The 12,794-nt window shown below is 47.7% G+C and overlaps 2 long non-coding RNA genes across 2 annotated transcripts in view; one reads left to right on the top strand and one right to left on the bottom strand.

The window, feature by feature from the left end:
• LOC146177926 (uncharacterized) overlaps nucleotides 1-12,794 on the bottom strand; it is a 78,307-nt gene that overhangs the window by 42,077 nt on the left and 23,436 nt on the right. The gene's annotated exons all lie outside the window — the stretch shown is intronic.
• On the top strand, nucleotides 5,070-5,625 carry LOC146177929 (uncharacterized). The gene is made up of 2 exons (XR_014701399.1): nucleotides 5,070-5,232; nucleotides 5,316-5,625. It is a non-coding gene; the product is annotated as an uncharacterized LOC146177929 (long non-coding RNA).

The raw sequence follows: 12,794 nt of genomic DNA, 5'->3' as shown, positions 1-12,794 counted from the left end.
TCATAGCATTTTATTTGTTATTCCATCGGGGCCGGGAGCTGATCGCGTCTTTAAGCTCAGGATTTCGGCTCTAACTTCCGCTTCTCAGATGGGCGCGTCGAGGGCCTCGTTCGGTGGGCCCGCGTATTGCCTAAGAGGAAGGGATGTTGTATCGCCGACATATGTGTCTACGAGTTTAGTTATTAGTTCCGCGTCAGTCCCCTCGAACGCGCGTGTCTTGCCTTTGCTATTGTTGTGTTTGACTGTGTTTTCGAACTGTCGGGATCAAGACGATATCGTAACAGACTCCACGTCTTTGAAAGGCTCATGTTGCCCTCCATTTCATCGCACCTGTTACACCAGTTTTGCTCGCAGAGTTTAATTGCATAATCCTCAATTTCCTTATTGTGCCTGGCTATTTTTCGCCTTAGGTTTCGGTTCCATCTCTGACACCGGAGGCGTCTTTCCATACTTTTTTTTGCTTCCCACATGTGTAGGAGTTTCCTGTCGACTGTTTTCGGTGCATCGTCCCCCTCTAGGGTAATGGTAGCGGATTTAACGTGGTGCATGAGAGTTTCTGCCCAATCGTCGATATTTTCAATATTTTCGTCCATGTTTGCAGATTCCCTAATTTGTCTGAAATTCTCCCATTCGATTGCACTGATGATCTTTTCTCGTCTTACTTTGACTCCTCGTTTAAGCGTTATTTCGAGGACGTAATGATCGCTTCCAAAGTTGAGCTCTGTGTTCTTCCACCTAAGCTCCTCTATGTTTTTGGTGAATGTTAAGTCTGGGGTTGTGTCTTTGCTCACACTGTTTCCCACCCTGGTCGGGCAGCCAGAGTCTGTCTGCAGGGTGAGGTTTAATTCGTGAAAATCTTCCCATAACTGCCTGCCCTTCGGATATCTTGCCTATTATATCCCCACTCTTGGTGGCAGGCGTTGAAGTCTCCTACAATTAGCAGGGGGTTAGCTCCGGCTGCCTTCATTGCTTTGCGAAATAATGTCTTGAACCCAACTTTGCGCTGCTGAGGAGAGCTATATATGTTTAGGACGAAAATACAGGGTTCCTTCTTTCTGCCCGTGATGATTTCAACGAAAACCGCCTCAATGTCGCGAGAACTAATTTCATGTTCGATCACCGCTACGTTCCTTTTGACGAATGTAGTGACCCGGGATTTTTCTTCCCGTCCACTAGCCAACGCTTGATATCCTGATAATTTAATTACTCCTTTGCCAGTTTCCTGTAGGGCTACGGCTAGAGGTTTTTCAACTATTTGCTAGAGGTGTTGTTGCATTAACGCTCGCTTGCGCGGGAATCCTCGGCAGTTCCACTGCCATACCGTCGAATTAATCTTTGGTTGCGTTTTGCCCATGTTGGAATTGGTCAAGTATCCCTTCTCTCACTGTTTGCCTTTCTGCCATAGCAGCAAGAGCCGCGTTTGTTTGTTTAGATTGTTCCTGAATTCGGTTTAGGGCGCCTACGATGTTGGTCATGCCTGTCTCGAGCCGCTCGAGTCTCACCCCGTATTTGGCGCCTAGTCTACGCTCTATTGCCGCCAGCGGATCCGTTTCCCCGCCTCTTCGTTTCTGCGGGGGAGGTGGCCTGCACTGTTCAGTGATCATTGCGTCCTCCTCCGTGTCTGATGCCGCGGGTGGTGTTAGCACCTTTGGCGTCGCAGGTGGAGGTGTCGGTTTGGCTACTTGTTTTGCGGGGGAGCCCCGGAATTTGGCTGTGATTTGGATTGGTGGAGGTCCTGGGTGAGTTTCTTAATTATCTCCTTCAGTTCCTCAACTTCCTTTCTTAACTTTTCTATTTCTTTATCTTTTTCTTTGTTTTCCTCACCTTTAGCCTGGGGAACCCCACTGCTGAAACACACGGTTTACTGTCCCCGCTCGGGCTTCGCTTTTGGGTGGCCGACGGGTTCCTTGGGTCCCTGGAGTTAGCCGTGACTCTGGATTTAAACCCCGACCTGGACTTCGATCCGGACCGCTCCCTGCTGCTGCGGGAGCTTGAACGGTGACGTCGGTTGGCGTCCTCCAACTGCGGGAAGTCCCCGCTCTGTGCCCGGAAGCCTCCATCCCTGTCTTGAGAATATCCGCGTTGGTCACGGTGGTCTCTTCTGAATTTCGAGCGTCCTCTGCGGCCGCTCTCAGGTGTGGTGTTGGGATATTGCTGCTGCTCGTTGTGCTGCTGCTGCTGTTCGGCAATTTTCTGCTCCCATTGACGTTTTTTGGTCTGGTAGAGAGTCCTGTAGAGTTCTCTGCACTTCTTATCGCCAAGCGGATGGTCTTTACCGCACAGCTGACATTTTATTTCGCAGGTGTGTCCCTGATCTGGGCGCTCTTCTCCGCATCCTCTGCACTTAGCGTTATTCGGATCTGGGCAGACATCTTCGCGGTGCCCTAGGTGCCCGCATGCGTTGCAAACCTCGTATTTCTTTCTATATAATACACATCTTTGCCATGTAAGTGAGACTTTCACCCACCTCGGAACCTCTGGTTTTTCAAACAGTATGAGCACGGTGGTTGAGCTCCTGCCCAGGCGCCTGGCTCCTAGCACGGGGGGTTGCCTTTGATCGTGCGTAGCCGTTGCACTATTCCTTCCTCGGTGATGCGAAGGGGAATGTCGTGTACCACCCCCTTACCGCAGTCTTCGGGCATAGCGACGTACGCCGCGATTTCAATTTTCTGGCCCTCGAATTCGAGGACGCGTAGTGCGACGTATTTTCTTTTCCATTCTTCGCTGTCTGTTGCGATGAGGATAGACTGCTGTTTTGTGTTGACCGAGAAGGTGTCTTCCGCAGCCTCTCTGATGTTTATATTCGCGGTGCGAGCGATCAACTCCGCAAGTTCAATGTTGCCATACTTAAGTAGGCGGCTGACTCCTCCCCGTGGGCGGAGAATTATTTTGTCAGTTCCGTCGGGTATCTTGATCGATTGCCTTTCAACCGACTTTGCTGCCAATCTCTTTCCGGCGAGTTTGGACGCAGCTCGCTCTCTCCCTTGATCATCGGTGACGCTGCGTTCCTCGTTCTCAAGTGGCACCGCCTTTCCTCTTTTCTTAGCAATAAACCACTGGCCAGGTTCTTTCAGCTCCGCAGGGTCTATGCTCGTTCCCTCCACGGTTTCCATCATTTTCGTCGAGCTTCTAAACGGCCGGGGGTGCCTTTGTTTGCCTAGGCCTAACTAGGCCTAGTGTCCCCCGTGGCTTGGGAAGTTCTTCAAAGCCTCAAAAATGTGCGAAAGAATCGGCCCACCTTGGAGTCTTGATAATCCGCAGTGAGCGCTTCCTGAATAGAGTCGAATCCCAGAAAATTTCCGAAATTCAGTGGCCGAAATAGAGCGCAAGCGTTCGTGGTCGATGAAGCCCATCGATTGCACGTCCGCTCTCCAGCTTGGTCGGCGTGGAGAGAGAGAGAGAGAAAACATTTATTGCTCTAAAAATTTCTGGTTTTAGCGGCGGACCGATGTCTTCATATCTTCGGCCTCTTCACAAGGTCAGCGCCCCTATTCCAGGGCACCGCTGAGTCTTGCTGCTTCGCAGGCGTGCCGCACCAGTGCCCTTTGGGCCGTGAGCTCGCTGCTGGTCAGCAGACCCTCCCATTGTTCCGCACTCGGGTTGTTTAGTTTGTGGAAGGCTCTGTTTCGTTTGCATTCCCATGTGATGTGGTATAGTGTGGGGGTTGTCCCGCACCACGGACATGTGTTCCTGTATTGTGTAGGGAACATCTTGTGTAGTATGTATAGATTGTGGAAAGTCCCTGCTTGCAGTCTCCGCCAGCAGACCGCCTCGTGCTGTGTTAATGATGTGTGGGGTGGTGGGTATTTGAATCTCCGCCCTCTGTGGCAGTTTAGTATTTCTGCATACGTTGGTTCCACCGTTATGGGGTCCTCCAGGGCTTCTGACTGCCCTGCTCGGTTCGTGATCTCGCGAACTAGGCTGTCTACCCTCGAGTTACCCTCTATCCCGGTGTGTGCCGGTATCCAGAAAATCCTGTCTTAAGGTCTTATTTGGAAGCCTTGCTTCGAGGAGGATGCTCAGCGCTTCCTTGCTTATTTTGCCCCGTGTGTAGTTCCTGCATGCTGCTTTGGAGTCTGTTAGGATTATCAGAGACTTGTTTCTACGGTAACCTTCGGCCGCCGCTAGAGCTACGGCAGCCTCCTCCCCCTCCGTTACCGTACAGTTTCTTAACGTCGCACTGCTGATTGGTTCCCCCATGTGGTCTACCACTGCTGCCGCGACTCTGAACTTTCTGGTCCTGCGGTCCCATGGGTATAGGGCCGCGTCTGTGTGTACTGTATTTTCCATTGTGGCTAGGTTCCGCTGCACATAGTCTGCCCTGGCCTGCCTTCTAGCGGCGTGGAGGTTGGGATCCATGTTTCTCGGCAGGGGGCTGACATCGTGTTTGACGGACCTCGTCTGGAATGGTGGCTGTTCTATCTACGATCCCTTCTACGTCGTGTCCTAATCTATCTAGGAGCTTGCGGCCGGTGACTGTCTGTTGGAGCCTGACTATTTGCGCACTTAGCTGGGCGTCCGTTAGTTCTTCAAATGTGTTGTTTAGGCCCATTTGTAGCAGCTTTTCATTTGATGTGTTTTTTGGTAGGCGGAGTGCCGTCTTGTACGCTATTCTTAGCAGCGCCTCCGTCTGTTCTTTGTCTTTCTTGGTCATGCGGTGGTGTGGCAACGAGTACGTGATTCTGCTGACTATCAGGCTTTTGACGAGCTTGATCGTGTCGCTTTCCTTCATCCCGCTTCTGTTCTGCGATACCCTCTTTATCATGCGGCTTACTTGTTCTGTTGACGTCTTGAGTAGACTGATTGTGTGGGTACATCTGCTTCCTTGGATCCACATGCCTAGGATGCGTATCATGTCCCTTTCCGGTATATTTTGGCCTGGAACTCCGGTGGACACGTCGCGGCCTGGCGTGACGTTTTTTGCGTTGGCTCGATGCTTAACCGGACGTGACGTAGTCAAAAACTGAGTTTGCTTGTTTTTTTTTTTCGTCCCTAGACGCTCTAGGGAATCGCTAGGTGCCCCTCCGCTCTGGCAACGCGCGCGATTCCGGTATCCGGTTCGTGGACCTCGCTGCTGCATGGCTGCGGCGCGTTCGGTCACCGAGGTGCTCGACGATGGCGGGCCTGCGCGTTTACGTGAATGGGCTTTCGGCACGCCGATCCGTGCTGTACGTTGGGCGGAATGACGTTGATAATGGCGACGACCTGCGGGAGATCGCAAGCACCGTCAAGGTAAGTATAAATTGCGCAAAATTGTCTCGCATTTTGCTTATTTATAAGTGCTGTGTCGCTTGTCTCTCCCCACGTGCTTCCAGGACCTCGTGCAGCAGCAGCTCGTGGCATGGACGCTCCTCGTGTTCAAAAAAAAAAAAAATCGGTCACGGCTATGGAGACCTCCACGAAAACATCCGCCGTCGGCAACTAACCGCTGCCTGACTGCTATGCTGAGGCGCACGTCTGCCGTGCGCATTCTCAACCCTGGTTGAGGTACAAGAACGCAGATTTCTTTGTCGAAAGTTTTGTAATATGTTGCGCATTCATCAAATCGCTATGTTCATAATGCAACTTTTTTCTACTCTTTTACAGCACCGTTTCCTGTATGCTGCGAAGAGGCCGAGGATTTTCTTTGTACGCAGCAGCTCATGTCAGGGATCGCGGCATCGCCGCAACCCTCGTACGTAAATGTCTACAGTGGAAGCATCGCTACAGCATCCAGGGCAGCATAACCAGGCGCTGTGTACGACGTAGTGCACCACTGTTGACGGTGCAGGGCGTTGTGTTCGCCACGCCGTCACGTCGCTGCGCACCCAAAGGGCTCTTTTCAGGGCCGCCCCAATGTTTCCTGGCAGACCTCAGACGCACATCCCGTACTCATCTTCCCTCTCTACGTTGCACGTGGCTTCGTATCAATCGCCGCGGCCACCAAAATAACTTGCGCGCTAGGCCTCTTTACCAGGTTATACGTAAATACACGCATGCATAATCGTGTCAAATTTGATTTAATAAAGTGCTATGTGCTTATTACCTGCTTCCCTCACGCATTCTTCCGAGTCTTCGTGCGGCAGCTGCAGAACACGTGGCAAGCGTCACTCTGCTGCCGCGACGAACGCTAACTAAGCCTATACAACAGGCTATACAACCCATACAACCCATGCATGCACACACATTACGGCGCGTGTAAATTCAACACGTCGGAGCATGTTCGCGAGAGGAAGGGTTGGGCGGCCGATTGCACGTCGCTGAAATGGCCGAAATGCTTGCTGCTTTGACTGATGCTATGCTGCGGCCGCATCGGCTGTCGCACATGTCGGTGCGGAATCGTAACACTCTGTACTGCTGAAAGGGATGGGCTAGTACAGCTGTTGTGGCATGGAGTAAGCGCCCCCAGCTCTGGTCTTACTCGTTCTCATGTGTAACAGCATTTTTTCAAGCAGCTGAGCATGAAGACATGCCGAACCAGTGCCATGTGTTTGCGTGGTCTTTTTTTTGCAACTGTTGTCGTTGAATGGATTCTTTCATTCCAGTGTGTTTTATTTGAAATCGATGGTTTTTGACTGTAGGTTGCAAGTCTTAAGTGGAAAATGTCTTTGAATACAAAGAAATGCGCTCATCTTTGTTTTTCACGGAAAAAAATCAAAGTCCAAGCACAGTATCGCATAAGCAATGAATTGATCAGCCAGAAATGTACATAAAAATACTTAGGTGTTATACTGACAAATGACTTCCTGGAATGCTCATGTCGACCATGTGGTTACCAAAGCCGGTAGTTAGGCACTAAATTTTATGCAGCGAAGTTTAAGGTGTTTGCAGCCAAACCTCAAGAAAACTGCTTTTCTCTCTTGTGTTCGACTCATCATGGAATATGTGTGTATTGTATGGGACCCTGCACATCAGATATTAATTGACAAACTCGAGAAAATTCATAATAGAGCAGCAAGGTTCGTCTTGGGGAGGGATGGGCGAAGGGATAGTTGTACAGCAATGAAAGAAGAATTGCAGTGGGAACCACTCGCTCCCCGTAGAAGAAAGTTGAGGCTAAAATTGCTGTACTTAATAATTCACGGAAAAACTGGGATTGATTTTGAAAGTTATATAAAACAGCCGTTTTACATTCCTAAACGACATGACCTCTCTCTCAAAATTAGAGAGTACCGTACCAGGACGAACCTTTTTGCAAATTCATTTTTTGTTAAAACAGTGGAACCGGCTTTCCGAAATGCAAGTGTGTTCTGCAAGTGAAGATGTATTTTTTGCCAATCTGTAACCCCCCTGCTATAACGCCTTCGGGCAATGCGGTGTAACTCTTGAATAAAGAAAGAATTCATCAATTTTTCACTTTTCTCTGCCATTCACCATTTTATGTCAAAAGCATGCCATAAGTTAAAACTGTACCTGTTCAGTGTTTTTGATCATAACTATGTCGTAATGCTCAGCTACTCTTCAGAACATTTGCTGATTTGCATATTTGCCCAGCCGATTCCAGGAGGGCAACAACACAATGATAAAGTTGGTGTACACTTTACAAAACTTGAATTGATGCTTAGCAATAGAAAACAAGATTTATTTCAAGATATACCACAGGCTTTGTATCCCAAGCAGGTGTGGCATACAGTATAGCAATCACACTCGCATGCCAAGGAAAAAAAAAAAAAAAAAAAGGAAGCATAACACGCAGCACATTTCGGTGAGAAGAAAGGAACAAAAACAGCAAATAATAGTAACGCAAACTGGATGGCTTAACCGAGCAAATAATCTTCCAATGCCTTGTCGAACAATAATAGAGTGGAACGTTATTTGGTCGAACATACTTGCAAAAAGGCAGCAGAGCAGGCAACAAAACAGAAGAAGCACACACAGACACAAGTACAATGCTGATTGATCTGAACCCGCACATCTTCTCCTTTCACTTTACCTCTGCAGCTAACTTCTTCCTTAAAGTCTTGCCGCTAAGCGTAAAAAATCTATTTCCTTTTTCAACAGTCCCACCGAAGGCGTGCTAACGCATTGGTCTCCCGAGTTTCTGATCGCACATGCTTCTAAAATATCCCTTGTTAGCCTGTCCTTTACTCCTTCTGAAAACCTGTACATTGCGAAGGTCAGCTGGGCATTTTTAGTCTTTGCAAATCACACAGTGTTTGCAGTGCACTGCTAGGTTAGTACTGAACTTCGCTGATATTGCTGCAGCGTGCTCTCTAATTCTGTCATTATTACATTTCCCTGTTTGCAATGTATTGCTTCCCACAATGCAAAGGAATCGGATAGACAATACCCTGGATGCAATTGGAGCACCTTGTCCGGTGCAGTTTGGCATCTAGACTTAATCTCTCCTGGCTATTCATCCGCGCACACATGCCTTTTGCTCTGTTTGGTGCCATAGGAACAATACGGATGCCGTGTCTGTGTCCAATCTTCATCAAATTATGGGTTAATCCATGAATATGTAGTACCACTGACCACTTATTTCTTCGTGTAATGTCGTCCGTTGCTCTCCTCTACTCTGGAAACCCTGCCTCCAGAAGCCTCTCAGCCTGGCGTAAAAAGCTTTTTCTGATACGGTGGTGGCAGAGCTGTTAAGAGCTGACGTCAACGCAGCCCTCGCAACACCTCTTTTTACAGTTTTTGAATGCTGGGATGTATATAAAAAGAACCCCCACCATATCAGAGAAAACTTCTACTGAGAATAAAGGAATATTACCGGTATCAAAACATACTTTCAGCTTCCTATGGACAGGTTTAGCACTGAAAACACTTTGAAAGTAATGATTCAAGGAAGCTACAATTTTCTGGCCACCTTTTAATGTTTAGTTTCATCGACTTTTACGTTATCTATCACTTGCTTCCTATGACTAAGGTGCCGCTAAAATCTACTGGGCTTAGTATTTAAATATTACGAATGTGTAACTTGGCAGTACTGGTTCTTTGCAATTTCTAACTTTTGCGCTAACGCCCGTTTTAATTCTTAAAATCCGACCGTGGGGCTTCTGTGAACAAATGTCGTTTTATGTTGTTTCGGGTTGTGGGGCCCCACAGCCCCTTTTAGCGTTTCGAACCGCGCGCGCTTTTTTCTGTTTGTGTTGGTGTCCGCCCGGGCAGCGCGAGTACGCATGAGCGAGCTGCCCGGAGCGCGTATATCCGATCCCAACAAACGGATGCGGCGCGAGGGGGAAAACGAAGATGGAGAGGGAGAAGAGGCCGTCGGCTGGCTGTTACGAGCTGCGGCCGACACCCCCATTCCACGCTAGCGACCCGTGGGCCTCGGCTACCTCGGCCAACACTTTCTCGGCGCCCGTGTTGTGGTGGCAGCAGTGGCAGTGCGCGATGCGCGTTGTTGCGTGGATGTGTGTGCGCGCTCTTGTGCTATACTTGTGCCGCGAGTTTTCTCCAAAGACCGCATGCGGCTAGTCATCTTGTCTTGCCCCGGAACTAAATGCGATTTGTGCATTGATTCAATCGCTGGCGCAAGGCCGCTCCACGAAGCCCTTCGTGGCTCAGACGCAGGTTTGTTACATACCGGTTACATGCAAATCGGCCCCGAAATGCGATCTATTTTATGAGGTAACCCAAGCCTTGTATTTCGGCAAGATCCCCACTAAGGTACGACTGTATTACTTACGCCCTCCGGTGAAGAAAAGACCTGCATTTAAAAAAAAGCAAACCGTCCGCAGCTGTGCTTTCTGACCGCCTCTACTGCGTGCAGACACGTTCCGCCGTGCATGCAGTGAGAGTGATTTGTGCATTTCGCAAGGCGGCAATGAAATGAAAGTGCGGAGACCAAAAGCACTTGGCTGCTTTCGGGATGACGTGTTTTGTTCTACTGACAGTAATGTGCGGCTTCTGCAAGCTCTAAATGAAACAGCTGTGATTGAAGTTTGGTTATGTGTAAAGCACGAAGTTCGTTACTCGTCCGCGTTCATGAATGACATGCACGCCCTTTTTTATTTGATCTTGGAAACCAATTCCAAAATTTGGAGATCGCCCGCATTATCATCAGAGGAAGTGACCTTTACAGTATGAAACATTGTTTTTGTATGCTACTTTTTCGATAAATGACAGCCATGTGGCACTTTTCAGAACAATCTTGTTTTCGTTATGCCCTGTCGCCATCTGCTGCCTCTGACTGCACTCGCGAGTTTTGTTTCGTTAATTTGCATTTACTAAACAGCTTTTTGTTGCTCTTTTGGTGTGGTATAAGGGGTTCAACTTCTACAAGCAAGTTTCTTTTTTTTGCAAAGTAAGTGATGACAATTTGTTGCTACAATATATTAATCCATTTCTCTCTGCCACCAGCCCAAAGTGCCATGTCCGGTGAAGGTATATGTCTGTACTGATCAGTTAAGCGAGACAGAATGCATGAAACAAAGTCAATGACTGTTTTCACATAGAGGAATAGAGAAGAAGTAATTCATTTGTAGCCAATGTGCATGAAGCAAAAAAGGTACTATCATTGGCATGTTTTAACCGTTGCAGCATATCTGCGCTCTTGCTGCTCATGCAGCCACTAGTTGCTACTGTTACGATATGGACAAACTGTCCCGATGAACTAGAATTCTGGCTGGATTATCCACAATCACTATAATATTTGGCTTCTGCTGTGCCTTGGTTGTATAGTCCTTCCCCCTAGCAATAGCAACACACTTTCACCACTAGTACATCAAGTGAAAGTTGCTGGTTTGCATCATGCACCTTGCAGCAGCAACCTTGTGCCACTCTTAGGATAAATTAAATTTGAAGGGAATAAACACTGCATGTGATGAATAAGACACCAATGGAGTGCACATCAATAGAGTGCCCAGATGTACAGGCGGCCAAATCTTTAACTGGCGTGCGCGAGCGGCGACTTTTCTGTGCGTCAGCGCCCTATGACAGAGCGAAGTTGGAAACAGGATGAGGCTAAGCGCATGCTCACAAAGCACGCTCAGCTGGATGCGTCGTCTACCAGGCTGTTCCGTCCAGCTGAGCGTGCTTTGTGAGCATGCGCTTAGCCTCATCCTGTTTCCAACTTCGCTCCCTCATATGGCGCTGACGCACAGAAAAGTCGCCGCTCGCACACGCCAGTTAAAGATTTGGGCGCCTGTACCATTCACAGTAGCATACTGCACCAGTGAAAACTGTCAAAAAGTGTGAGAAGCTCATAGCCAACTTTATTATAAGCGGAACATATTTCAGCTCCATCATGTAATGAGTTGCAAGACGAGAAGCGAAACTTTTCCATAGACGTACCATCAATAGTGGTATTTAGTTAGAAATGTTGCAGTAAGGTGTTCACTTGGCACAAATGGTCTGAGGCTAAAGTTGATGGAAACTGCCTAGCCGGTGTCATCTTTCAGAAGAGCCAGACTTTTTCCATGGCCACAATGGAAAATGTGAAGTGCTTCCGAGCTTCTCCTTTCCTACTTTTTTTACCCTCCGTCTTTGTTTATACATAACTTATTTTTCATTTTCAATTCAGTTTCATTGCTTCATTAACATAAACTTGTATTTTTCACACTGAGAAAAACATCCATGAGCAATTTCATTGCTTTAAAATATGGACCTCTGTTAAGAACTTATTCCTGCTTCATTTCTTCACATGCACCAAGCAAAAACCATTAAGCTCTGGTGTCGTAATTTCTGGATGCATAAACAATACTGCCCTACACTGTCACTATCTGCAAAAAAATGTTAGTGTCCTGTAAAGCTGGAAAAAAGGTACAAAATTCTTGTGATGCTCAAGTTGGCAGACAATCCCTGCATATTGTCGATTTCAGTCGTACTCCATGTCTGTCATCTTAAAGTAGAAGGGTATGAAAAGTGAACCAGATATGATTAACGGAGCCTTTTTGATATATTTTGTTCTCAGTGACTTATGAATACACAGCTTTCTAAATATATTTTCTATCACATATGGCCCCTATAGCCAACATGGTTTAGAAGAATGTCAGTTTGGGCTAAATAGTGCATACTGTTCGAGACTGAAAATAATAGTGCTAAGAAGTGACACAAGAGAGAATGACGCAGGACGAGCGCTAAATTCATCTGGCCTTTATTCACTGCCAAGGCAGCAAATATATAGAAATTTTAAGGCATGCGCATGAACAACAACACGACGCATTAAACAAACCGTTCAAGATATGTCATCTCAGTCTTGAAAAGGTGAACCGATGTACCACTCACACGCTTTCCCTCTTTTTCTTATGTGAAACGCCTCCAAGACCTCGCATGCCTTCAAATCTCTACTTCTGCCCAGAATCTTTATCTCATGAAACCGTGGTTCACATATCTTTCAGTGCACGCATATTTTGGCGCCTCGATTGGCCCACATAGGCTTTTCCGCAGGCCAGTGGTATCTCACATATTACTCCTATGCAGCACTTCACATACTGCTTGCTATGTTTTTTGCTGCAAGCGCCCTCCTTTTCATTGCTCGCAATGCGCGCGCATAATTGTGCAAGCTTTCGTGGAACCTTTTTCACATTGTGCGGAACCCTGTGAACATAGGGTACCACTTCTGGTTACACGCTTGACTTTCTTGTCTCGCACGACTTTTTGAACATTACACGTTTGGTTTTCCTTAGGAAGGCTTCAGCATCACCAGTGATTACCGAGCTTGGGAACCCCGCCATAGCAAATCAATCCACTTGCTTTTCAAAGCTCGCCTGCATAGTATGTTCACACGACTTCACAAGAGCAGACCCAAGGCAGAGGTTAGCAATAGCGCGTTTCACAGTCTTTGAATGAGCCGAGGAATAAGGCAACAGCTCCTTCCGTGCTCGAGGCGAGTATTGCCAACACACATGATGCTTGCCCAAGGTAAT

Source organism: Amblyomma maculatum, chromosome 10 (genome assembly GCF_055883805.1).
Source record: "Amblyomma maculatum isolate TAMU_Amacu chromosome 10, ASM5588380v1, whole genome shotgun sequence".
NCBI lineage: Eukaryota > Metazoa > Arthropoda > Arachnida > Ixodida > Ixodidae > Amblyomma > Amblyomma maculatum.
The sequence above is the reverse complement of the archived record's forward strand: the minus strand, read 5'-3'. Positions and strand labels throughout refer to the sequence as shown.